Source organism: Aotus nancymaae, unplaced genomic scaffold (genome assembly GCF_030222135.1).
Source record: "Aotus nancymaae isolate 86718 unplaced genomic scaffold, 86718_ANA_hifiasm-v0.15.2.pri h1tg000059l, whole genome shotgun sequence".
NCBI classification, from domain to species: domain Eukaryota; kingdom Metazoa; phylum Chordata; class Mammalia; order Primates; family Aotidae; genus Aotus; species Aotus nancymaae.
In genome coordinates, this window is record NW_026988473.1 from 38,109,861 (window position 1) to 38,133,656 (window position 23,796).

The following is a 23,796-nucleotide window of genomic DNA, read 5'->3' on the forward strand; positions in this document are numbered from 1 at the left end:
TCAGGGTTTCAACTTCTTCCTGGTTTAGTCTTGGGAGGATACAAGTGTCCAGGAATTTATCCATTTCTTCTGGGTTTACTGGTTTCTGTGCATAGAGTTGTTTGTAGTAATCTCTGATGGTGGTTTGTATTTCTGTAGAATCTGTGGTGTTATCTCCTTTATCGTTTTTTATTACATCTATTTGATTCTTCTCTCTTTTCTTTTTTATTAATCTGGCTAGTGGTCTGTCTGTTTTGTTGATCTTTTCAAAGAAAACAGCTCCTGGATTTATTGATTTTTTGAATGGTATTTTATGTCTCTATCTCCTTCAGTTCTGCTCTGATCTTAGTTATTTCTTGTCTTCTGCTAGCTTTTGTGTGTTTTTGCTCCTGCTCCTCTAGTTCTTTCAATTTTGACAATAGGGTGTCGATTTTAGATCTTTCCTTGCTTCTCATGTGGGCATTTATTGCTACAAATTTTCCTCTAGACACTGCTTTAAATGTATCCCAGAGCTTCTGGTATGTTGTGTCTTCGTTCTCATTGGTTTCGAAGAACATCTTTATTTCTGCCTTCATTTCATTGTTTATCCAGTCAACATTCAAGAGCCAGTTGTTCAGTTTCCATGAAGTTGTGTGATTCTGAGTTAGTTTCTTAATCCTGAGTTCTAATTTGAATGCACTGTGGTCTGAGAGACTGTTTGTTATGATTTCCATTTTTTGCATTTGCTGAGGAGTGATTTACTTCCAATTATGTGGTCAGTCTTAGAGTAGATGTGATGTGGTGCTGAGAAGAAGGTGTATTCTGCGGATTTGGGGTGGAGAGGTCTGTAAATGTCTATCAGGTTTGCTTCACCAGATCTGAGTTCAAGTCCTGGATATCCTTGTTAATTTTCTGTCTAATTGATCTGTACGATATTGACAATGGAATGTTAAAGTCTCCTGCTATTATTGTGGGAAGTGTAAGTCTCTTTGTAGGTCGTTAAGAACTTGCTTTGTGTATCTGGGTGCTCCTGTATTGTGTACGTATATATTTAGGATCCTTAGCTCTTATTGTTGCATTGATCCTTTTACTATTATGTAATGCCCTTCTTTGTCTCTTTTGACCTTTGTTAGTTTAAAGTCCATTTTATCAGAGACTAGGATAGCAACTCCTGCTTTTTTTTCCTTTCCATTTGATTGGTAAATCTTCCTCCATCCCTTTATTTTGAGCCTATGTGTATACTTGCATGTGAGATGAGTTTCTTGGATATGGCACACTGATGGGTTTTGACTTTTTATCCAATTTGCCAATCTGTGTCTTTTGATTGGGACATTTAGCCCATTTACTTTTAAGATTAATGTTGTTATGCACAAATTTGATCCTGCCATTTTGATGCTAGCTGGTTGTTTTCCCATTAGTTGATGCAGTTTCTTCATTGTGTCAGTGCTCTTTACCATTTGGTATGTTTTTGGAGTGGCTGGTACTGGTTGTTCCTGTCTGTGTTTAGTGTTTCTTTCAGGAGTTCTTGTAAGGCAGGCCTGGTGGTGATGAAATCTCTGAGCAATTGCTTGTTCATAAAGGATTTTATTTCTTCTTCACTTGTGAAGCTTAGTTTGGCTGGATATGAAATTCTAGGTTGAAAGTTCTTTTCTTTAAGGATGTTGAATATTGGCCCCCATTCTCTTCTGGCTGTAGGGTTTCTGCTGAGAGATCTGCTGTGAGTCTGATGGGCTTCCCTTTGTGGGTAACCTGACCTTTCTCTCTGGCTTCCCTTAGCATTTTTTCCTTCAATTCAACCCTGGTGAATCGATGATTATGCGCCTTGGGGTTGCTCTTCTTGAGGAATATCTTTGTGGTGTTCTCTGTATTTCCTGGACTTGAATATTGGCCTGCCTTGCTAGGTTGGGGAAGTTCTCCTGGATAATATCCTGAAGAGTGTTTTCTAGCTTACATTCATTCTCTCCGTCACATTCAAGTACACTTATCAAATGTAAATTAGGTCTTTTCACATAATCCCATATTTCTTGGAGGCTTTGTTCATCTTTTCACTCTTTTTTCTCTAATCTTGCCTTCTCTTTTTATTTCATTGAGTTGATCTTCAATCTCTGATATCCTTTCTTCTGCTTGGTTGTTTCAGCTACTGAAACTTGTGTATGCTTCATGAAGTTCTCAGGTTATTTTTCAGTTCCATCAATTCATTTATATTCCTCTCTAAGCTGTTTATTCTCTTTAGTATTTTGTCAAACCTTTTATTCAATGTTATTAGTTTCTTTGCATTGCATTAGAACACATTCTTTTAGCTCAGAGAATTTTGTTATTGCCCACCTTCCGAAGCCTGTTTCTGTCAATTCATCAGACTCATTCTCCATCCAGACTTCTTCCCTTGCTGGTGAGGAGTTGTGATCCCTTGGAGGAGGAGAGGTGTTCTGGTTTTGCGTGTTTTCATCATTTTTGTGCTCGTTTCTTCCCATCTTTGTGTATTTATCTACCTGTGGTCTTTGTAGTTGGTGACTTTCAGATGGGGTCTCTGAGTGGACATCCTTTTTCTTGATGATGAAGTTATTTCTTTCTGTTTTTTAGTTTTCCTTCTGACAGTCAGGCCCCTCTGCTGTAGGACTGCTGGAGGTCCACTCCAGACCCTGATTGCCTGGGGATTACCTGCAGTGGCTGCAGAACAGTAAGGGTTGCTGCCAGTTTCTTCTTCTATTATCTTTGTCCCAGAAGGATACCCACCAGATGTCAGCCTGAGCTCTCCTTTATGACGTGTCTCTTTGGATATACAGGAGTGGGGGAGATGCTTGAGGAGACTGTCCCTTATAGGAGCTCAAGTGCTGAGCTGTGAGCCACGTTGTCCTGTTCAGAGCTACTGGGCAGGTACATTTAAGTCTGCTGTGGCAGAACTCATAACTGCCTTTTTTTCCCAGGTCCTCTGTCCTAGGAGGGTGGGGCTTTATTTATAAGTTCCTGATATGCTGCTGTCTTTTTTCAGAGATGCCCTGCCCAGTAAGGAGGTAGTCTAGTCACAGTCTGCCAGCAGAGGCATTGCTGAGCTGCCATGGGCTCTGCACAGCTGTTGTGTGAACTTCCTTGCAGTTTTGTTTATAGAGGTATAGTTAGAACTGCCTCAGTAATGGCCATCTGCCTCAGTAATGGCAGACTGTCTCTGTAATGGCAGACTGCCTTGGTAATGGTGGACTGCCTCAGTAATGGTGGACTGCTTCAGTAGTAGTGGACTGCCTTGGTAATGGCGACGCCCTTCCCCCCACAGAGCTGGACTGTCCTGGGTCCAGCTGTGCTTGCTGTGAAACTCTCAATCCAGAGTGTTTCAGATTTCTGGTCTTTGTGGGGATGGAATTGGCAGAGCCAGATCACCTGGCTCCCTGTTTCAGTTCACTTTTCTTCAGTTGAATGGGCAACTCTGTCTCCCAGGCATTTCAGGTGCCAGTTAACACGGCACTCAGATTTGTGTGAGATTTTATATGGAGACCCTCTGCGCAGGCTGAAACAGCTGTGCTGGAGACTCATGGCACTTTTCCATCCTGGAATCTCTTGGTAAAAATTTGTTTGGAAATGTGGTGATCACTCACCCTCTGCATTTTCGCTGGGAACTGCAATCCAGAGCTGTTCCTATTTGGCCATCTTGGATCATCCACTTCTGCATTGGTATTCTAAGGATAATGGCCTCCAGCTCCATCTATATTCCCACAAAAGACAAGATCTTGTTATATAGCATTCCATGGTGTATATGGTCCACATTTTCTTTATCCAATCTGTCATCGATGGACATGTAGGTTGATTCCATGTCTTTGCCATTGTGAATAATGCTGCAATGAACATTCACATGCATGTTTCTTTATGGTAGAATGATTCATATTCCTCTTGGTATATCCATGGTGATGAGATTGCTGGGTTGAATGGTAGTTCTGCTTTTAGCTCTTTGGGGAATGACCACACTGTTTTCCATAATGGTTGAACTAATTTACACTCCCATCAATGGTGTATAATTGTTCCCTTTTCTCTACAATGTCACCAGAATCTGTTATTTTTTTCCTGCCCTAATTTCTCAGTGAACTCTGTTGCCTATTGGTGTTGCAAGTGTCCTTGTGAAACCCTGGAATTGGCCCTATTGATGTAATATCTACATTCTCCCCAATATTAGGCCCTCTACAATTTCTGTTGGAGGTTTCTCATATGTGTTAAGACTATAGAACGCCATACCCAGTAATAGTTAGGAAACTGACAGTCTGGACCTTAATATTTTAGTTATTTACTACAAGGCCTAAGACAATGACTATTTCTTTCTGGTTATCTTGAATAGTCACTTGCAAAATTAGGAAGATACACTGAGTGTCTAAGTTCCCTTGCAATGTGAGAAAAACTGTGGCTGATAAGGTTTTCAAGAGTAGTGCCTCCAGTAGGAATAATTTCAGCTTGATAAATATTTAATTTAGTTATTTAACAAATATCCATTAAATACCTATTTCATGTCAAGTATTTTTCTAAGATCTGGGAATGCAGCAATAAGAAAATGTCAATGTAAATACCATCTATGTAGCTTACATTCTGATAGAAGTAGAGAAAATGAATTATAACTCATCCATGTATGTGGATGTGTGAAAAATGAATCTTTATATGTATATTTATTCTATCTATAAAATGAGGCAGTTTTAAATGCTGTAGAAGGAAAAAGTTTAAAGGCAGATTAATGTGGAGAGAGAGGGACTATAGTTCAGGACGAAGGTAGAAAGATAGATGGGTCTATGATTTTATTCAGTTTATCCAGTGAGAGAGAGAAAGATAAGGGGTGTGTGTGTGTGTGTGTGTGTGTGTGCGCGCGCCTCAGGAAGATGGGACAGCAAGTGCAAAGGGCCTGTGGGGTTGGAATATGACTGCTTGCTCAAAGAAGATAAAGAGGTTAAAAGGCAACTGAATTAGAGAGTGAATGAGAAATGAAGTTAAAGAGGTTGAGGTAGAAGAAATAGGTCACTAGGGCCCTGTGTGCCATTATAAGTGCTTGGCTTTGAATGATGAGAAACTATTGGAGTGAATAAAATAAAGGAGTGACAAGCTCTGATTCACCCCCTTGGAAAGATCACTGTAGTTGCTGACTTGAAAATAGTCAAGAGATGGTCAGTGAAAAAGTAAAGATAATTAAGAGGCTATTATAATAATCCACACATAAAACTGCAGATAACTTGGACTTGGGAAGAAACCATGGAAATGGTGAGAGGCTGTTGGATTCCATTTATATTTTGAAGACAGAGCTGACAGAATTTCTGTAGATTATTTATGTGCATTGTAAGGCAGAAAAGGAGTTAAACATTGCAGTAGCTGTGTCCTCAAAAGATAAGGAGAGAGTTGGCACTTAGTGAAATAGGGAAGAGTGCAGGAGGAGCAGGGAGGGAATTCAGGAGGTTGGTCTGGGATAAGATAAGTTTGCAATGCCCCTCAAATATCCAAGTGGATGTTTCAAGTAGGCTGCTGGGTATAAGAGTGTGGAATTCAGGAACAAGTTCTGTGCTAGAGATACAAATTTTAAAATGATTAGGATAGAGATGGCTTTAAGAGAGCTCAGAATGGCCAGGTGCGGTGGCTCACGCCTGTAATCCCAGCACTTTGGAAGGCCGAGGTGGGTGGATCACGAAGTCAAGAGATTGAGACCATCCTGGCCAACATGGTGAAACCTCATCTCTAATAAAAATACAAAAATTAGCTGGGTGTGGTGTGCACGCCTGTAGTCCCAGCTACTCGGGAGGCTGAGGCAGGAGAATTGCTTGAACCCGGGAGGCAGAGATTGCAGTGAGTCAAGATTGCACCACTGCACTCCAGCCTGGTGCCTGGTGACGGAATTAGACTCTTGTTTCAAAAAAAAAAAAAAAGATCTCAGAATGGATGATATTACTCAGGGAGTGACTATAGAGATGGAGAAGGGAATAAAGGCCCTAAATACCAAATACAGTCCCAGGACACAATGAGAATAAGAAATTAAGATGATGAGGAGAAATCAGCCAAAGAGATTGAGAAAGAGCGATGAGTGAGGTAACAAGGGAGCAGGTCAACATGTCCCAGAAGCCAAGTGAAAAGTGTTACAGGAAACAGATGATATACTATGTTCAATGTGACCGAGGAGTAAAATGTGGTGGAACTTGAGCCAACTCTCAATTCCCATTGAATTACTGAGAGTCTTTCTAACTGTGGTCATTGTAGATCCTGAGCAGATATACATGGCAGCCTGAGCCAGATACAAAGAGCCAGCAGAGTCTTTCTCAGCACCTCTTTAAAATTAGCATCAGGCAGGTGACTAGATAGTAGCCAGCAAGGTCTGTTTATATACATTTCCTAAGTGTATATAAGAATTTCCTAAGTGAATATAAGCATTCCTCCCCACCATCATCACCATGACCACTACAACATACACACGCAAAAACTTGGCATATGTAATTCTAAACGCAAAGAATGGCATAGTCCTTCCACTTTTCTGAACAGCAAATGAACTTTGTAACATCAAAGTGTAACTTTGATGTGAGTTACAGCACATCAAATGGTCAATGAGTTACAAAGTATGACTTTGTAACACTAGTTGTTAAGGTTGCTTCTATGTTACTATTAACTGCTTACATTTACTGAGTGATTAGCAACTATTGGGAATTATTTTAATCACTTTACATATATAATTTTGTTAAGTTCTCATGATGCTCTCTTAGATTAGTATTAATATCACTCTGATTTTCAAATGAGAGTATGAAGCCTTAGAGAGGGGAAGTGGCTTGTCTAAGGTCACATAGCAAGTAACTGGCAGATAATATTTCAAAACAAAAAGTCCGCTTCTAGGTCTCTCAGCCAAGAAATAAGAATGGGAATGTCCAGTTCTCCTAAATGCCCTGTTCTTTGGATAATACATGTACTTTCAACTCTCCATTACCAAGTTTCCCTTTTTGTGATTCCCAATAGGGTTGGGTAATCTGGAACTAACTCCAGAAGAGCTAGCTTTGCTATTCTTTCTTAGACAATTAGTCATTGCTGAAACAAAGTGTCTCACGGATAGACTGACCCATGAGTGGCCAAGAGCCATTTGAGTGGTAGTCTTCCATTCCCTCAGGACTGTAAAGCTGACCCAAATAAAGTTATTAGCTAGTATTTCTAGAATTACATAACCATCTGAGTAATAATCACCTAGGAGTTTACTTTTAAGAAATCATACTCCAGGGGTTAGATACCAGACCTCTAATGACTGGGTAGTATTTGGAGCTTTATTATTATCAAGTATCGATTTGGTAAGATGTGATAGAATTCTTTTTTTTAAAGTGACCAGTGGCTGAGATGCCTACTTTGAAAAAAAAATCAACAAAGTAGAAATGTCAACTCATTTGTTAGAAAGGAAAAGGAATCATTCAAATCCCTTAGTAGACAGAAAGACCTTTAAAATGTCTATACTATTTTAAAAAGACTTAGAGCACCTTTTGCCCCACCAAAAAAAAGACATTCACATACGTTAAGGCTATCAGTTTATCCCTTTGTTCACTAAAAAATATTCTTGGAAAATCTTATTTCATGGGGAATATAGTGAAATGACACTAAACTTTATGTTTGATAAATACTAAAATACTTTTCTTGTACTGTTTTCATTATTCTTTGTGGTCTTCCATTTCCTATGACAACCGTGACCTGTCCAAGCAAATCTTTGAAGTGTTAGAGAAGAGAAAGAACAACTGACTCATTCTCAGAAAGGCAAGTGTGGCCTGAAATTGAATTTCCTAACCAACGTGATAGGTTGTACTGAGTCATCCATATGCTCATCTGTTCTCCTCTATTCCTCACTGAGACCTTCCATATACTAGTGGAAAAAAACTCACTGGGATCAAGCATATGATCTCTAGCTGTGATTTAGAGTATGTGTGTGTGCATGTGTGTGTGTGTGTGTGTGTGTGTGTAAACATGCAGGGGTGTACAGAACCATTGGCCTTCAATAGGAACAAAACTAGGGATCCTACTTCATTAACAGAACAGTTTACCCATGAGAGTTGCTTGATACCATTTGAATCTGGGCTCTGATCCCATCTTTTTCTTCCTCAGAGGCATAAGGTAACCAAAACACCAGATTTGAAGTCAGATAAAACCAGGTCCAAATCCTCATTCTGCAGTCTTATTCCTGTAGCATCTTAGAAAATCATTAACGTTCTCTGAGCTTTGGGGATCTCATTTGATCAAGGGGAATAAGCAGACTCATGGCATGTGAAGTATACTTATATATAGCAAGTGAACACATGCTCACCCCTTTATTTTGGACATCAATGAAACTTGAGCAGTAGTATCTTCTGTCACTTTAAAATTATCATCCTGCTCTAGAAAATAAAGTTATCAAGCTGTTCTTTATAAAGTGAGAGCATTTAACTCATAGCTAGTTCTAAATTTAGAAACCACCTCAAAATCAGGTCAAAGCACTAACACAAAATGGTTTGTCCAGCTTTAACCAACTGGAGCTTAATGGGACTCCAGTTCAAAGATGGGTGTGCTCAGGTGCTTCAACACAACGACTGAGAGTGAATGAATAATAATAATGGCTAACAAATCTTAAGCACTTATTACCTTAATCATCATCTGCTGCTGCATGACAAACAATGCCCAAATGTAAAGCAATAAACACTTATTATCTCTCACAGTTTTTGAGGGTTATGAGTCCAGAAGCGGCTAGCTGGGTAGTTCTAGCTCAGGGTCTCTCATGAGGTTGCAGTCAAGATGATGACAGTTTAGTCATGGGAAATCTGTGGCATCTGCTTATAAACTCCTTCACATGATTTTTGGCAGGATTCAATTTCTTGCTGGTTACTTACTGAAGACCTTAGTTCCTCACCATATGTGCCTCTCAATTCAGCAGCTATGTGTCCTAGTTACATGCAGCTGGATTCTCCCCTGAAGCCGATGACCTAAGAGAGCAACCAGGACACAGGAAATGACTAGCACAGGAAGTGACATATTATGAAAACTTCTATAGCCTATTCATTGGAAGTAAATCACTAATTGCAGCAGCTGTCAATGAAATGGGAATTAAGCTCCACCCCTTAAAGAGAAAAGTATTGAAGATTTTGTGGACATATTTAAAATCCACCACACCAACTAAATGCTCTGAAGCTATTCCAGGTATGTGATGTAAATTATTTCTATTCAGTTTGTACCATAATTCCATGAGGTTAGAAATTATCATAGTTCCCACTTTATAGATGAGATACATGAAGCTTAGAAAGTTTGATATTCACTCAAAGATGTAGTAGTGCTAGGGTTTTAAACCTACCAGACTGAATCTAGAGATAAAAACATTTTGAATCATAAAAAATTAATTTCCTTCAGTAATAATTTTAGTATTTTTCTTTAAAATTGATAATTTATAACTAGAATATTTAACATGCTTTAGTAAACAGAATTTTAGATTAAGCAGAATATATCATTTTTCTGACAATGCCAAGTAATTATTTACTGTTTATGAATTAGGAGCTATTGTGACAATTATATCTAAGTCTACAATATTTTTCTATATAGCTTATACTTCGTTCTCAAACAATATCTATCCCAGAAGAATATTATTTAAAATATAAGAAGTGGTGAAGAAATTCAGCCATATATTCAGGTACAGAAGTTCTAAGAGATTCTAATGGAGTCTGGTGTAAAATTGTCTTAGTATCCTTTCACCCCTTTTATTTTTTTATGCTCACAGATTTATTTCCAATTATCTCATAAATGTGAGAGGAAATAGAGCCCTGTAGAGAAATAACGTACACTGTCATTTAAGAGCTGCTTTTCTGCCAGCAATTGCTTGAGTTTAATTTACTAGGAGACAAAATTGCAGTTGTTGAGCCAGTCAAAGCAGAAGGGGGAAGAGTCAATGATTCAGATCAAGGCTTCAGTAACTGACAAGAAGAATGTCAGAAAGATGTTAATAGGATAAATACAAGAGGTGAGAGGGGAGAGGGAGGGAAGGGAAAGGAATAAAAAAGGGAAGGGCAGAAAGAAGGGAAGGAGGTAGGACAATGAACAAATGAATGAATATATAAAATAATGGATGAAGGATGAAATCGGGGCCTGCTATGATCTGAGTTGTCCCCCAAATTCATGTGATGAAATTTAATGGTCAATATGGTAATATTAAGAGGAAAGGCCTTTAGGAGATGATTAAGTCATGAGTGGGAAGCCCTCATGGATGGGACTTATAAAAGCCTTAAGAGAGTGAGTTCAGCTTTTCTTTGCCATATAGGGACACGGTGTTTTATCTCCAGAAAATGGAGCAACAAAGTGACATGTTAGAAGCAGAGAAACTTGGCTCTATCAGAAACTCAGCAAGCTGGCACTTTGATTATAGACTTCCCCATCTCCAGAAGTGTAAGAAATAAATTTCTGTTGTTTATATATCACCCCGTGTCAGGTATTTTGTTACAGCAGAAACAATGAATGAAGAAAGGGCCTGGAAGTAAAAGAAGGGAAACAATGGTGTAGGCAAAATGCTCTGTGGTGTCAGGGAGAACAAACAAGTTTAGTGCAAAAGCTTTCACTGACTCTCCATTGTCTAGAGCAAGGATGAATGAACAATCTACTGCCTGCTGCCTGTCCCCAAGGGGGCTGATCGCTGAAGGGTGACAGCCAGAGCTTTCCAGCAGCCTGGGGAGTAAGTCATTTGGTTCCAAAGGGGGATCTTGTAACTGCCCAATAAGTTCTTCTTGCCTGTTAGTCAAATAAAGCTCACAGCATTTCAGTAAAGAAAGAGTTTGACTGATATGAGGCTGGCCACACCATGTGGGAGATGGAGTTATTACTCAAATCAATCTCCCCGAAAATTTGGGGATGGAGTTGTTAAGGACAATTTGGTAGGCAGGAGGTTGGAAAGTAGGGAGTGCTCATTGGTCAGATCAGAGATGAAATCATAGGGAGTCGAAGCTGTCCTCTCCACTGAGTCAGTTCCTAAGTGGGGGCTGCAAGATAAGAAGAACCAGTTTATTTATCTGGTTGGTGCCAGCTGATCCACTAAGTGCAGGGTATGCAAAATATCACAAGCACTGATCTTAGGTTGTACAGTAGTGATGTTATCCCCAGGAATGATTCGAGGAGGTTCAGAATCTTGCAGCCTCCAGCTGAATGACTCCTAAACCATAATTTCAAATCTTGTAACTATTCTGTTAGTTCTACAAAGGCAGCCTAGTCCCTAGGTAGGAAAGGGTTTTGTTTTGGCAAAGGGCAATTATCATCTTTGTTTCAAAGTTAAACTTTAAACTAAGTTCCTTCCAAAGTCAGTTTGGCCCATGTCCAGGAATGAATGAGAATAGCTTGGAGGTTAGAAGCAAGATGGAGTCATTTAGGTCAGATCTCTTCCATTGCAATAATTTTCTCAGTTATAATTTTTGCAATGGCAGTTTCAGTCTTGAAGGCACAGTATAGAATCCTTCCCCATCCAATCATCCTTTTATGCATTAGACAGTTCCATTTATATGCTGCTTTGTCAGTAAAGGGAAATATTCTAATTCAGAGAATATACAAGACTCAAATCTCAGTTGTTTATCTGAAAGCTGAAGATAATACATGTATTCATCAAAACTAAGATAATGAAGATTTATTGAGATAAAACAAAGTATTTACCACAGTATCAATGTCAGCTGTAATTATTATTGTTACTATCTATATTGCAGAGTTTTGAAATACATTTGTCTAGCAAATGCTCCAAAATTAAAAATAAATATATAGTTTACAAGATATACAAATGCTGGGATTATTGCTATTAAAATCTTTAAGCATGCTCAATAAATGGTAGTTCTGTAATTTGCCTAGGATTTGAACAAATTAAAAATAATAAGGCCGAGGAGTGACAGGAGGATGCCTGAATATCTCATTTTGACAGATAAAAGTTGAGCAGGCCCACTTGATGTATGTATCTAGGAATTAGACAGACTTACCAGCCTATCAGCCATGCTGAACTGTGACAAGCCTCCCATCCTGTCCCTCATACGGGAAGAGCCTAGTCTTGGAGGAATAGAGCAGGAAGACTATTTCAAAAAGTAAATGAAAGTAGGAGAGCTGAGTACGCCTATGCCCTGTTCACTCTTTTCAAATTTACTAAACAGAGAAGTCACTCCTCCTCTTTCTCTAGTTTGGAGTAACCAAACATGGAAGAAAAATGTTAGAAAGATGTTAATAGAATAAATAGATGTGAAGGAAGAAGGGAGGGAAGAAGGACAATGAACAAATGAATGAATGTATTAAAAGAACAGATGAAGGAGAAATGGGGGCCTGCTACAGTCTGATGTGTCCCCCAAGAGATAGACTAAGGTGAAGATTCACTGAGTTCCCCTCACATGAAAGAAAACAACTAGCATGCTGGAGATGTGTTCCCCTAAAACAGGTTTTTATAGAGAAATTCTGAATGTTACCACCCTTGGGTCAGGCCTCAACTGGCCAGAACATTGACCAGTAGCCTGGGGAGTAAGTTATTTAGTTTCAAAGGGGGATCTTGTAACTGGAAACAGAAACACCAAAGGGAAATTCAAAAGTTCTTAAATTCTCTTGATTTAATATAGTGGGTACTCTATAACATTTTTTTTTAATTTTAGTAATGTACTTTCATTTTTTGCAACTTACTTTTACTGGAGAGTTCATTATCATTTTTAAAGTCTGAGGAATCACTTTATTAAAAATACCTAAAATATATAACCAGGGAAGTAATTGCATTAACAATTACCACAATCAGGGAGAGCCCTAAACTTGTAACGTGAATATCTGATTTTCTATTCAGTTCTACCACTTCCTAGCTAAATATCCTTGACTAGTCATTTAAACTCTAAATCTCTGTTATCACATCTTTAAAATGCAGAGGATACCAGGTTACTTAAGATTTTTCACCTGATGCTGAACAGATCACTAAAGGATAGATGAGAAAGTACTTTAAAGGTGTTGGCATCTTCAAGAACTTCAAATGTATTTTAATGAAATAGAAAAAATTTTTTAAATCGTGTATATTGGAAACAGACAAAGAAAAAGCACCAGTGTTTTAACAGTATGTAACAACAAAACACAAAGAGAAAAGGAACAAAAAAAAAGATTCCATTTTCTCCCACTTATACATCCATTAATTTTTCATGACGGGCTCAGCCTTGGAGATATTTTACATATAAGAGGAGTTTTTCTTTATGTTGTCCAAAGACCAAATATTTGGGAATCAACAAACAGCCAAACAATTGGATATTTTATATAAATCTAAAACCACTATATTTATCCCTTTTTTAAAAAAGTCAGACTGAATCTACCATGAATTTCTTTTTGCAAATGCTTTTCATTCAAAAATGAAACAAAAGACATGCTGCTGCTAAGAGCTTCAAGGTCTAGAATGCCTATGTGCTTCTTATTATAATTCCTTTCTTCAAAATAGGCATTTTGTGTCCCAGAAGGACAAGCCTTGTGTTCACTCAGCTCTAGGAATTGATTAATGTCTCGGGATGTGATGTATATTTAAGTCAAACTCGTGGCCTATTAGCAATTCACAAACCATGACTTGCACAGTGCTGTGCTCAAATCTATTTTGCATTACAAAATGTTTATAAATCAGCCTCTATTCCCAGAATGTTATATAAACACGTCAACAAATCACATGTGTATTAAGGGGAAAGAGGTAGAAGCTTGTGAATTTATCATAGCTTCAGGCTGTTCTGGGACAAATTAAATACTACCCTGGCCACTGAGGTCCCTACGAGGCAGTCGGTCAGAATGAACTGCAGATAAATTGAAGTTCTCTTATTGGAGACAAGCCAGCACTCACCCAAAAATGAAAAATTGTATACCCACGCTAAAAAATTAAACCATGCTAAAGACAAGCTTTTCATTTCTGCAAGACTGCAGTCTTATGATTTCTTTAGATAATGAAGATATTTTATGGCTGAAAAATAAAAGTCACAAGTGGGTGGATAGAAGAGATAAAGGAGGGTGAGGACATTACCTATTTGTTTTCCTAGCCCCTGAGACATTTTTGTGGGAACAGCTGGGAAGGGGGCTTCAGAATAATTGAATATATACAGTCAATTACATATATTATATATATATACACACACACACATACATATGTATATATAATCACATATTTTAAATGTAGAGAATGCCAATTTGCTAATAATACATATATATTATGTTTCTAGCAAGTGAATCATTTTTCTCTTACCTTTGGAAACTTAACAGGCAACAGAAAGTAGATAGACGAGAAGCCCCTAAGTAAAGGGCTCACAAATTTTCCCTGAACCCACCCAAGAGATAACAGCCTAGATTCTGGTCTTCAATGGGATTTAGTCTCGTACAATCCTCATTTTTCTCTATTTATCTAAAAGGATGTGATTGGACATAAAATAAAAGTGGTCTCTGTGCAGTGACTGGTGTGAAGATACGTTTTGATATGATCCAGCTCTCCTGAAAGGTCTTTTAGTCAATTCAAAGGTTGATCTGATATAAAACTTTAGCTTATACAATAAGGTGTTTTCTTTTATGTTATATATTTTTTACCACAATAAAAAAGAGACTGTTTTCTCCTGGGGAAGCACACACACTAATTTATAAAGGGGGAAAGGTTTTTTTTTTTTTTTAATTGGATCATAGAATTGCAGACTTTCACAGCTGGAAGGGCTGGAAACTCATCCATTGCAGTTTTCCAGAATGTAATTCTACAAGTTAGTTATGACTTTTATAATAAAGAAGAGTTCTGCAGTTGTAGTAGTCATTAGTCCTGCTCATCACCATCAAATTTTTCTGTCTTCTAGGCACTTCCTATCTTTCTCCCTCTTAGCAGACCACGGTCATGTGATTAGTTCTGACCAATGAGTTGTGTTTAGAAATTATATGCATCATATTTGAGCGATAACATTTAAAGACTGGTTTGGGACTCTCCTAAACTTCTTTTGTTACTAGCAAAATGACCTACATGTTTCATGATGGCGTCTACGCCACCAGCTGGTATCCTCAAGTAGCTATGAAAAATAGAGCTCTTCTCTATGGTAGTTAAACCATGTTAGACATGTAATGGGTAGGGGGAGACTTCCTTATTTTAAGCTAATGAGATTTTCATGTATTTTTTATTTCAGCATAGCCTAGTCTATCCTGACTTATACAATGGTCAGTTAAGTTTGAAGACTACAGATTTACACAGGTTTCTTTACTACATAAATCTACAAGACTTTAAAATGCTAATAGGAAACGTAAGTCATCAAGAGAGGATTATATTAGGAAGCATTTCTCACACCTAATTGACTATGAGAGTTTTTGCTTTGTTTTATTTTAGTATTTGTGCATTGTGCAGAATACGTGTTAGGATGACGATCACAATGTTCCACAGAGCAATTAGGGAAACCACTTTTGGTCCAATCTCAGCACTTTATAAAATAGTTGAACAAAACTCTAAAGAATGACGATCTTCTCCAAGTCCATCTTCAGTGAGGTAGTCAGTGAGTGGCAGACATGGGAGCTCATGCCTCTCGGTCATGCCCTGGACCTAATAAACTAGAGTAGCTTTACAAGTGTACCAGATGTTTGCTAATAATCAAATTTTTTTTTTTTTAACAGAGTTTTGTTCTTGCAGCCCAGGCTGGAGTACAATGGCACGGTCTCGGCTCACTGGAACCTCCTCCTCCCAGGTTCAAGTGATTCTTCTGCCTCAGCCTTCCAAGTAGCTGGGATTACAGGCATGCACCACCACACCTGGCTAATTTTTTGTATTTAGTAGAGATGGGGTTTCACCATGTTGAACAGCCTGGTCTTTAACTCCTGACCTCAGGTATTCAACCTGCCTTGGCCTTTCAAAATGCTGGGATTACAGGCATGCACCACTGTGCCCAGCCAATGATCAAACTTTTTACAGAAGTCTTTAAAGAATCACACCAGTGAAAATGTTCATACCACCTTACCATTCAGATTAAAATCAACTCAAAGATATATTTTGCCCACAGAGAATTAATACAAAGAAATACCCAAAAGAAAACCTGAAAAATTTTCCAACTAAGACAAAAGCCAGAGATTACAGGGTTAACATATTTTTGGAGCTAAGGCAGAAAAGTCTCTCACCTGGATCTTCTGAACCAGAGCTCTACAACTTTCTGCACAAGATCAGTTCCCTGCTAAAAACCTGGCAATAAAAACCTCCTTTTTTGGGGAGAAATATTTGGCCAATAAAGAGATTTCAGCCAGAAACAAGGGGAAAAATTTCTGATTCACTGAATTTGTTGTTAAGCCACTGAAGACACCTCTTTGCTTTGAAATAACTTATTTTGACTGATGCTAGAGGCGCTGGTAGAATTTCCTTTCCTTCATAAAATCACTGTAGTTGCAATAATACCTCTGAAGTTATGGGAGTAAAGATCTGTTGAAACATCATTTGGATTTAATCACAATACCAGAGGAAAAGAATAAAAGCTGTTTTTTTTTAAACAACAACAACAAACAGCTGGATATTGCCAGAAATTAATTGATCAAGACAAACTCCTAGAAATCTTTTTTTTTCTTTTCCCAAAAAAGTACCTTTAGTGACAGCTTCAAACTTGGTCTCTGAGCTTCAATGAAGCACAAATTGCTGTGTGGCATTTTATCTCACAAATCAGAGAAGGTCCTGAATAGCATGCTGTGCCTTTCTTAAAATGTTGCCCCCAAATGCAGGGTTTGTTTTTTTCAGTTTCTTTGAAATTTATCATATTGCATTGGGTTCCTTACCCAAGTGAAATGACATTTTTAGTTAAAAAGTCATAAAGTATAATTAAAACATAAATAATTAAAAAAGATTTTGATTTAAGCATCAAAATTGTTGTGTGAAAATTTTGCATCCTGTCCCAGGAAGTATATTGGTAGACATATTTGGGAAGAATTAATTCCAAGTACTGCCTAGAGGGGTCCAGACATAATGGCTAGTATCCCAAGTACTCTAAATACTGCCTTGAGGTTTCCAGATAAGCTGCTTTTTTTAGAGAGCCTCTACCAAAAGCCTCAAGGAGAGAGCCTCATGCTGTATGGCCTCATGGAGAAGAGAGAGCCCCACCACTTCTAGTCAGCTGCAGAAGTGAGGAGCAGCTCAGGTCATCAAAGCTCTCTCTCTGCCTCAGCAAGCACAAATAACTGCAGTATCTAGCCAGAGAGTTCCTTCCCACAAAACAGGAGGTGAAATTAGGATAAACAGGACTTGAGAAAATAATTGATTTTACAGTGTGTGGCTGCTGTAATAAACAGTTTCCTTGGAAGACCTGATATACAGAGGGAGGCAGCAACTAGAATTCAGAGAGTAGCAGCAGACCTGAACCTGGCCTACAAACCCTCTTTCTGGTATAATTCATTCACATATCTACCTCCCCTCCCCTCCCCTCAATAGGATACACACATTTGACAAAGGGGCTACTTGTCAAATAGCAGCAATTATGCAATGACTAAGCATCATTGTCTGCCTTCCACATTAAAACGTGATTTAAAAATAAAATCTAATTGGAGGCCCCTTTCTTACTCCTGAGTTGTGTCTAAATCTTGCAAAGAGGTTCTCATTTTGTCTTCCTTTCTTTCTTGTGACCCAGTTCTTTCATTTTTCTCTTTGTCTCTGATTTGATAAATGTATTCCCAGGAAAATATTCTAGATTTAAAAACTATTCTTTCCAGACCTGTGGCTTCTAAAGAGATAATTAGTCCACTATAATATGAAATAATGAATCTCTAATGGTGAGCTTTTTAGATTCACTGCCACTGATTGATAGGGAGAGAAGGTAGACCTACCTGCTAACCAAGCCATGAACATTAAGTATTCACCAGTTTGATTCAGTCTCTCACTCACTCATTTATTTAACAAACATATTATAACTCCAGTACGCCAATCACTGCACTCATTATTGATACAGAAATTCTTAAAAAGACACAGATCCTCAAAGATCTAGAAATAGAAATACCATTTGACCCAGCAATCCCATTACTGGGTATATACCCAAAGGATTATAAATCATTCTATTACAAAGACACACATATGCGTATGTTTATTGTGGCACTGTTCACAATAGCAAAGACTTGGAACCAACTCAAATGCCCATCAATGATAGACTAGATAAAGAAAATGTGGCACATATATACCATGGAATACTATGCAGACATAAAAAGGGATAAGTTCATATCCTTTGCAGGGACATGGATAAAACTGGATACCATCATTCTCAGCAAACTGACACAAAACAGAAAACCAAACACTGCATGTTCATACTCATAAATGGGTGTTGAACAATGAGAACACATGGACACAGAGAGGAGAACTTTTCTTCCACTGTTGGGAAGAACATCACATCCCAGGGCCTGTCGAGGGGGATGGGGAAGATAGGGGAGGGATAGCAGAGGGTGGGGCAATAGGGGAGGGATAGCATTAGGAGAAATACCTAATGTAGATGATGGGGTGATGGATGCAGCAAACCACCATGGCACGTGCATACCTATGTAACAAACCTGCACGTTCTACACATATACCCCAGAAATTAAAGTGTAATAATAAAAAGAGACATAGATCCTGATTTACAGAACTTTAGAGTGAAAAAGACGAATATCTAGACAAATATCTGTAACACAAAGCAAAAACAAATAAGACATATGATAGAGGTAGCAGCAACATACTACGGAAGACAGAGTGGACAAATAATTCTGATTAGGATGATGCAGACCTGATTAGAGCCTTGAAGTAGGAATAGCAGCTTCATACATGGAGTAGGAGGGTAGTGCAGATGCATAGAACTGAGAAAGCGGCAAAGTGAGGAACAAGAGGCCTAAACATACTCTGATCAAAGCACAAAAGGTCAGATCATGGGAGTCACTTTGTGCTGTGCCAAGTACTTTGGGAAAGTTTATTCGTAACTGTATTAGTTTCCCATGTATGCTGTAACAAATTACTACAAACTCGTTGACTGCAAGAAACAGGAATTTTTCTTCCACTGTTCGGAACACCGTAATTCCAAAAGCAAGGTGTTGGTAGGGCATTATTTCTAAAGGTTCTAGAAAAGCATTCTTTCTTTCCTCTTTCTAGCTGTCAATTCTTGGCATTCCTTGGCTTGTAGTTGAATTGCTTAAATTCCTGCCTTCCTCTCCACATGGCTATCTTCCTTCTGCGTCTGTCTCTGTATCTCTGTTTTCTCTTAACAGGACACTGGTCATTGGATTAGGGCTAACTTTATTTCAGTATGGATTCATCTTAACTAATTACATCTGTGAAGACCTAATTTCCAAATAAGATCACATTCTGAGTTCTGAGGTTCTAAGTGGACATGAGTTTTAGGGAGACACTAATTAACCCAGTACAGTAATCAATGTCCTTTACCATATTTGAGGCCAGTGGTGGAATAACCTAACTGTTACAACTTCAAGCAGGCAAATTTTGTGTCTAATATTTCTAATAAAATGTCCTTAGTAAATACAAGTATACTGGCTACTTCAGAAGTAGCACAGACTGGATAGTCAGTAAGACATGGAAGGATGAAGCTGAAGAGGGAAGTGTCAATGATAATGAAAGTTTCAGGTGGAAGTGATAGGATGATGATGATGATGATGATGGAAACTAACATTTGTTGAGAGTTTCCTCTATGCTAGGCATTTTCCCAATTGCCAGAATTTTCCAATTCCAACTTTATTCATGTTCATAACAACGCCAGTAAGAAAGATTTTATCATTTTGTAGGTGGTAAAGTGTTTATCATTTTCTAAGTGATAAAACTGAGGCACAGAGACGTTACAGAGTCTGCCCAAGGTCACATAATAATCAATGTGAGTGCTGGAAATTGAAGCCAGGTGATCTAATTCCAGATACTGTGACATTAACCACTACAGTAGAACTGCCTCTCTAAGAAACATGGTGATGTTGCATTTAACTAAGATAACCCAGGAGACATCCTATTAGGGCAGAAGATTAAAAAATGGGGAAAATACATGAATTGGAAAAAGATTCAAAGAAATGTGCTTGCTAGCACTTACTTCAAAATCGCAATTACATTTGATGCTTTAGGATAAGCATTATCTCCCTAACAAAAATGTAACTTGGGTAAAAGATCCAAACGTACAGAATGAACACCGTGCTACAGCACAGCAATGTAATGCATCAGGACATTTTAACATACATATCAAAAGCAAATAAAATGATAGGAAACATTTTTCTGAGTTTCCCTTTGGACTTCCCTTTCAAATCTTTATCTCTACATTAGTCTACGGCATAGATTCTATGCTTTAGACCTTGCCCACCGGGATGAAGTATTACAGTATCACCTTCCACCGAGTTTTATTTTCTTCTTAGTTAGTTATCCTACAGAGTCACCTTGTTATCAGAAAGGGTTTTGTATGTTGCATCTCTCTTTCTTTGTAAAGTCTCCTTTAAGCATAGATCACCTCTATTTGGCACACACTCTTCTTTCATCACAACAGGACTGTTTCAAAAGTCGCCTATTCACACTATTTTTACTCTTTAAGTTCACTCTTCTATCCGCAGTAATCTGCCTTCCACTCCCCTAGTAAATGCAATTGCCCTGCCTAGATTACCAATGATACTTTCAGGGGTGGCTTCTGATATTAGTGTAGTATTTGACATTATTTCCAAAAACTGTAGCGGTTTTTGGAAGCCCCTTCTACGTTCTCTCCTACTTCTGTAGTTTCTTATGTCCCAGTTTCCATTTTGAACTCTGATTTCTCTGCCTATCCTTTAAATCAGTGGTTTTAACACAGGATATTATGATGTCCTAAGAAAGGGATGCCATGGGAATAAAGATTTTGATAGGTGACCTTAAAGATGATCCCACTGATCTCTACTTCGTAGTATTCATGTCCTGGAGTAATTCACCTCCTCCTGAGGAACTGGACTCACTGACTCTGATATGGTTAGGGTGTGTATTTCCACCCAAATCTCATCTTAAATTATAATCCCATAATTCCTATATGTTGTGGGAGACATCTGGTGGGAGATAATTTGAATCATGGGGGCAGTTTTCTCTATACTGTTCTTGTGGTAGTGAACAAGTCCCATGAGATCAGATGGTTTTATCAGGGGCTTCCACTTTTGCATCTTTCTCATTTTCTCTTGCCACCACCAGGTAAGAAGTGCCTTTCACCTCCCGCCATGATTCTGAGGCCTCTCCAGGCATGTAGAACTGTAAATACAGTTAAATCTCTTTTTTCTTCCCAGTCTTGGGTATGTTTTTATCAGCAGTGTGAAAACGGATTAATACAGACTCCCTTCTAATGATTTGAATGCTGCAGATGTGATATGATGTCACTTCTGAGATTAGCCTATAAAAGGATTGTGGCTTCTGTCTCTCAGATTGCTTACTCTGAAGAAGCCAGCTGTCATGCTGAAGGCCCATGTGACAAGAGACAGAGGCCTGCCGAAATCCATGTGAGTGAGCCTGAAAGAGCGTCCTCTGCAAGTAAATCCTTCAGCTGAGACCAGAGTCATAGTTGACAACTGGACTGCAATCTAAAAAAAGACCTTGAGATAGAGGCACTCAGGTGAGCCTAACCCAGATTCCTGACCTATGGAAGCTGCAAAGTAATACATATTTGTTTTTTCAAGCTGATAAATAATTGGGTTGATTTGTTATGCAGCAATAGACAATAATACAGGATCCTACATGTTAGGCTTCATAATCCAGGTCATCTTTAATATCTTCCTTTCATTCCCCACTATTCTTCCAATAGCCATTTTAAATTCCCTAAAATTCAGTCTTAATACATCTTGGATTTATGTCCTTTATTTCTACTATCACTCTGTTAGTTCAGGCCACCATGATTTCTGCCTTGATTATTTTAACACACCCATAAATAATCTACCCACATCTATACAACACAGAGGTGAAGAGCTCAGGTTCTCATTTCAGACTGCCAAGTTTGAATTCAACCTCTGCTACTTACTATCTAGGTAATATTAGACAAACCATTTAAACTCTCTTCTTAGTTATATCATCTATAAAACAGGAATATTAATATAATAGTACTTACCTCATGGAGTGATTCTAGCATATTAGCTTTTGCTTGTAACATGCTTAGAACATTGCCTGGTATATCAAAAGCTCTCTATAAATGCAGTAGTTTTTGAAAAGCAGTCTACATAGTGGTAAGAACGTGAACAGCCAGACTGTTGGATTTGAGTTGTTATTCTGCCTTTTGTTATCTGAGTTAACCTGGAAAAATTACTTTACAGCTCTGTGTCTCCATTTATCTGTAATATAGACATAATAATAGCACTCAAGAATAAAATTTTTGTGAGGATTACATGAATTAGTGCCTAAAAAGCAGGCTGAAAAAGACTGGCCCCAAACATTACCAAGTGTTTTCAATTATTACTATTACTGACCATTTTGCTGCTTTTTGATTTATTCATTACTTTGCAAAAGTGATATGTCTTAACACCAGATCTGATCATGGTGTTTCCCCAAAACCTCTTTGATGGTCCACCCATTACCCCTTACTTGACCTAACAGAATAATCTGGCAAAGCTCTCAAACTTCACGTGTCTCCACTCTTTCCCACTAAACATTAAACTCAAATCAGACTAAGCTGCTTGATCTTCCTCAAATGAGCCATGTTCTTATCTATTTCTCTATCAGTGCAAATGCTCTTTTCTAGAATAAATACACTTTCTACTCTACTGCCCTGGCTAACTCCCACTCATCCTTTCAAAATTCCATTAATAGTATTATATTTCACAGGAAGTTTCTCTAACCATCACTGACATTCTGTGCAATACACACATATACACACACTAACACATACACAGGTAGGTGGATCCTCCCATAAGCATCTGTAGTTTTCAGTGCACACCTCAATATCTAATATCTAAGAGACTGTAACTATGCCCATTTCCATTTCTCTCCACTAGACATGAACTACAGAGTCCCTATCCAAGGCATTGAACAAGAACATCAGGAACATTACAAGCAGTCAATAAATATTTAATCAACAAATAAATGAGGTCCCTAATCTACCATTTCCTTTTTTCTTTGAGAAACCATATGAACTTCTTGTATATTGTTCCTACAGTTGACTTTTGTGGCACTACTTTGATATGGGGTGGCAAAAACTAAAAGTGTTCTTAGTAAAGATCAAATAAAAACATGCTTTCTAGACAACTAAGAATGCTGAGAGACTCCAGAGACTTTGTACCCATGTGTTCAACCCAACTGAGGGAAATGTAGTCATAAGAATCTCTTTAAGCCTGTATGTGCCATAGCTTTGAGTAGGTACATACCTGGCTATAGTCTCTTATTTTAATTCCCCATTCCCACAATAGACTATAAGAATTTGTATGAAATTGAAAGTTTTTGAGTACTTCAAACCAAATCCTCAGACCAAAAAACTCCAATGTGGTAGGTTTTGTATTTCAACTTTCAACAACTCTCTAAGTAGCCGGGTGGCCTTGTATTGGTACTCCATTAGCCAGGCAGTGTATTGATTTCCAAACTAGGGGAGAGTCAAGGTCTGAATCACTTCAAAAGTACCAAGAAAAATAAGTAAAGAGACCAAAGAGTTTCTTGTCTTTTTAGATTTAATCAAGGAACTGCTAAGTCCCTGGTTCTTAAGAACTTATAACAATGAGGAAGTTATGCTTTTTTCTCTCCTGATACCACTTGCTCTTTTTATATATCCTGAAAAAGGGAAATAACTGATGAGAAATGACATGTACTGCTGATAGAAACGGGGAAAACTGTTGAGGTCTTACCCAAAAAAATGAGCAGTGTCAGTGTTACTAATAAGATCTCCCACTGAATTCCCTCATTTCATAAAGGTTCTATCTATGTGAGATGAGCAAAGATTTTTTTTTTCCAAATAGAACCTATGTTCTATAACTAGG

General features: G+C 38.1%; 2 long non-coding RNA genes across 3 annotated transcripts in view; both read left to right on the plus strand.

The window, feature by feature from the left end:
• Window positions 1-22,926, plus strand: part of LOC110569193 (uncharacterized) — a 52,675-nt gene extending 29,749 nt beyond the window's left edge. The window contains exon 4 of the long non-coding RNA XR_002479328.2: window positions 22,825-22,926. This is a non-coding gene — a long non-coding RNA (uncharacterized LOC110569193). The remainder of the gene's footprint in view (window positions 1-22,824) is intronic.
• Window positions 8,827-21,455, plus strand: LOC135270201 (uncharacterized). Of its 2 annotated transcripts, XR_010338408.1 has the most exons (3): window positions 8,827-9,096; window positions 9,493-9,580; window positions 15,532-16,027. It is a non-coding gene; the product is annotated as an uncharacterized LOC135270201 (long non-coding RNA). The 2 variants fall into 2 exon arrangements; XR_010338409.1 differs by lacking the exons at window positions 9,493-9,580; window positions 15,532-16,027 and adding an exon at window positions 21,268-21,455.
• Window positions 22,927-23,796: the final 870 nt, after the last annotated feature.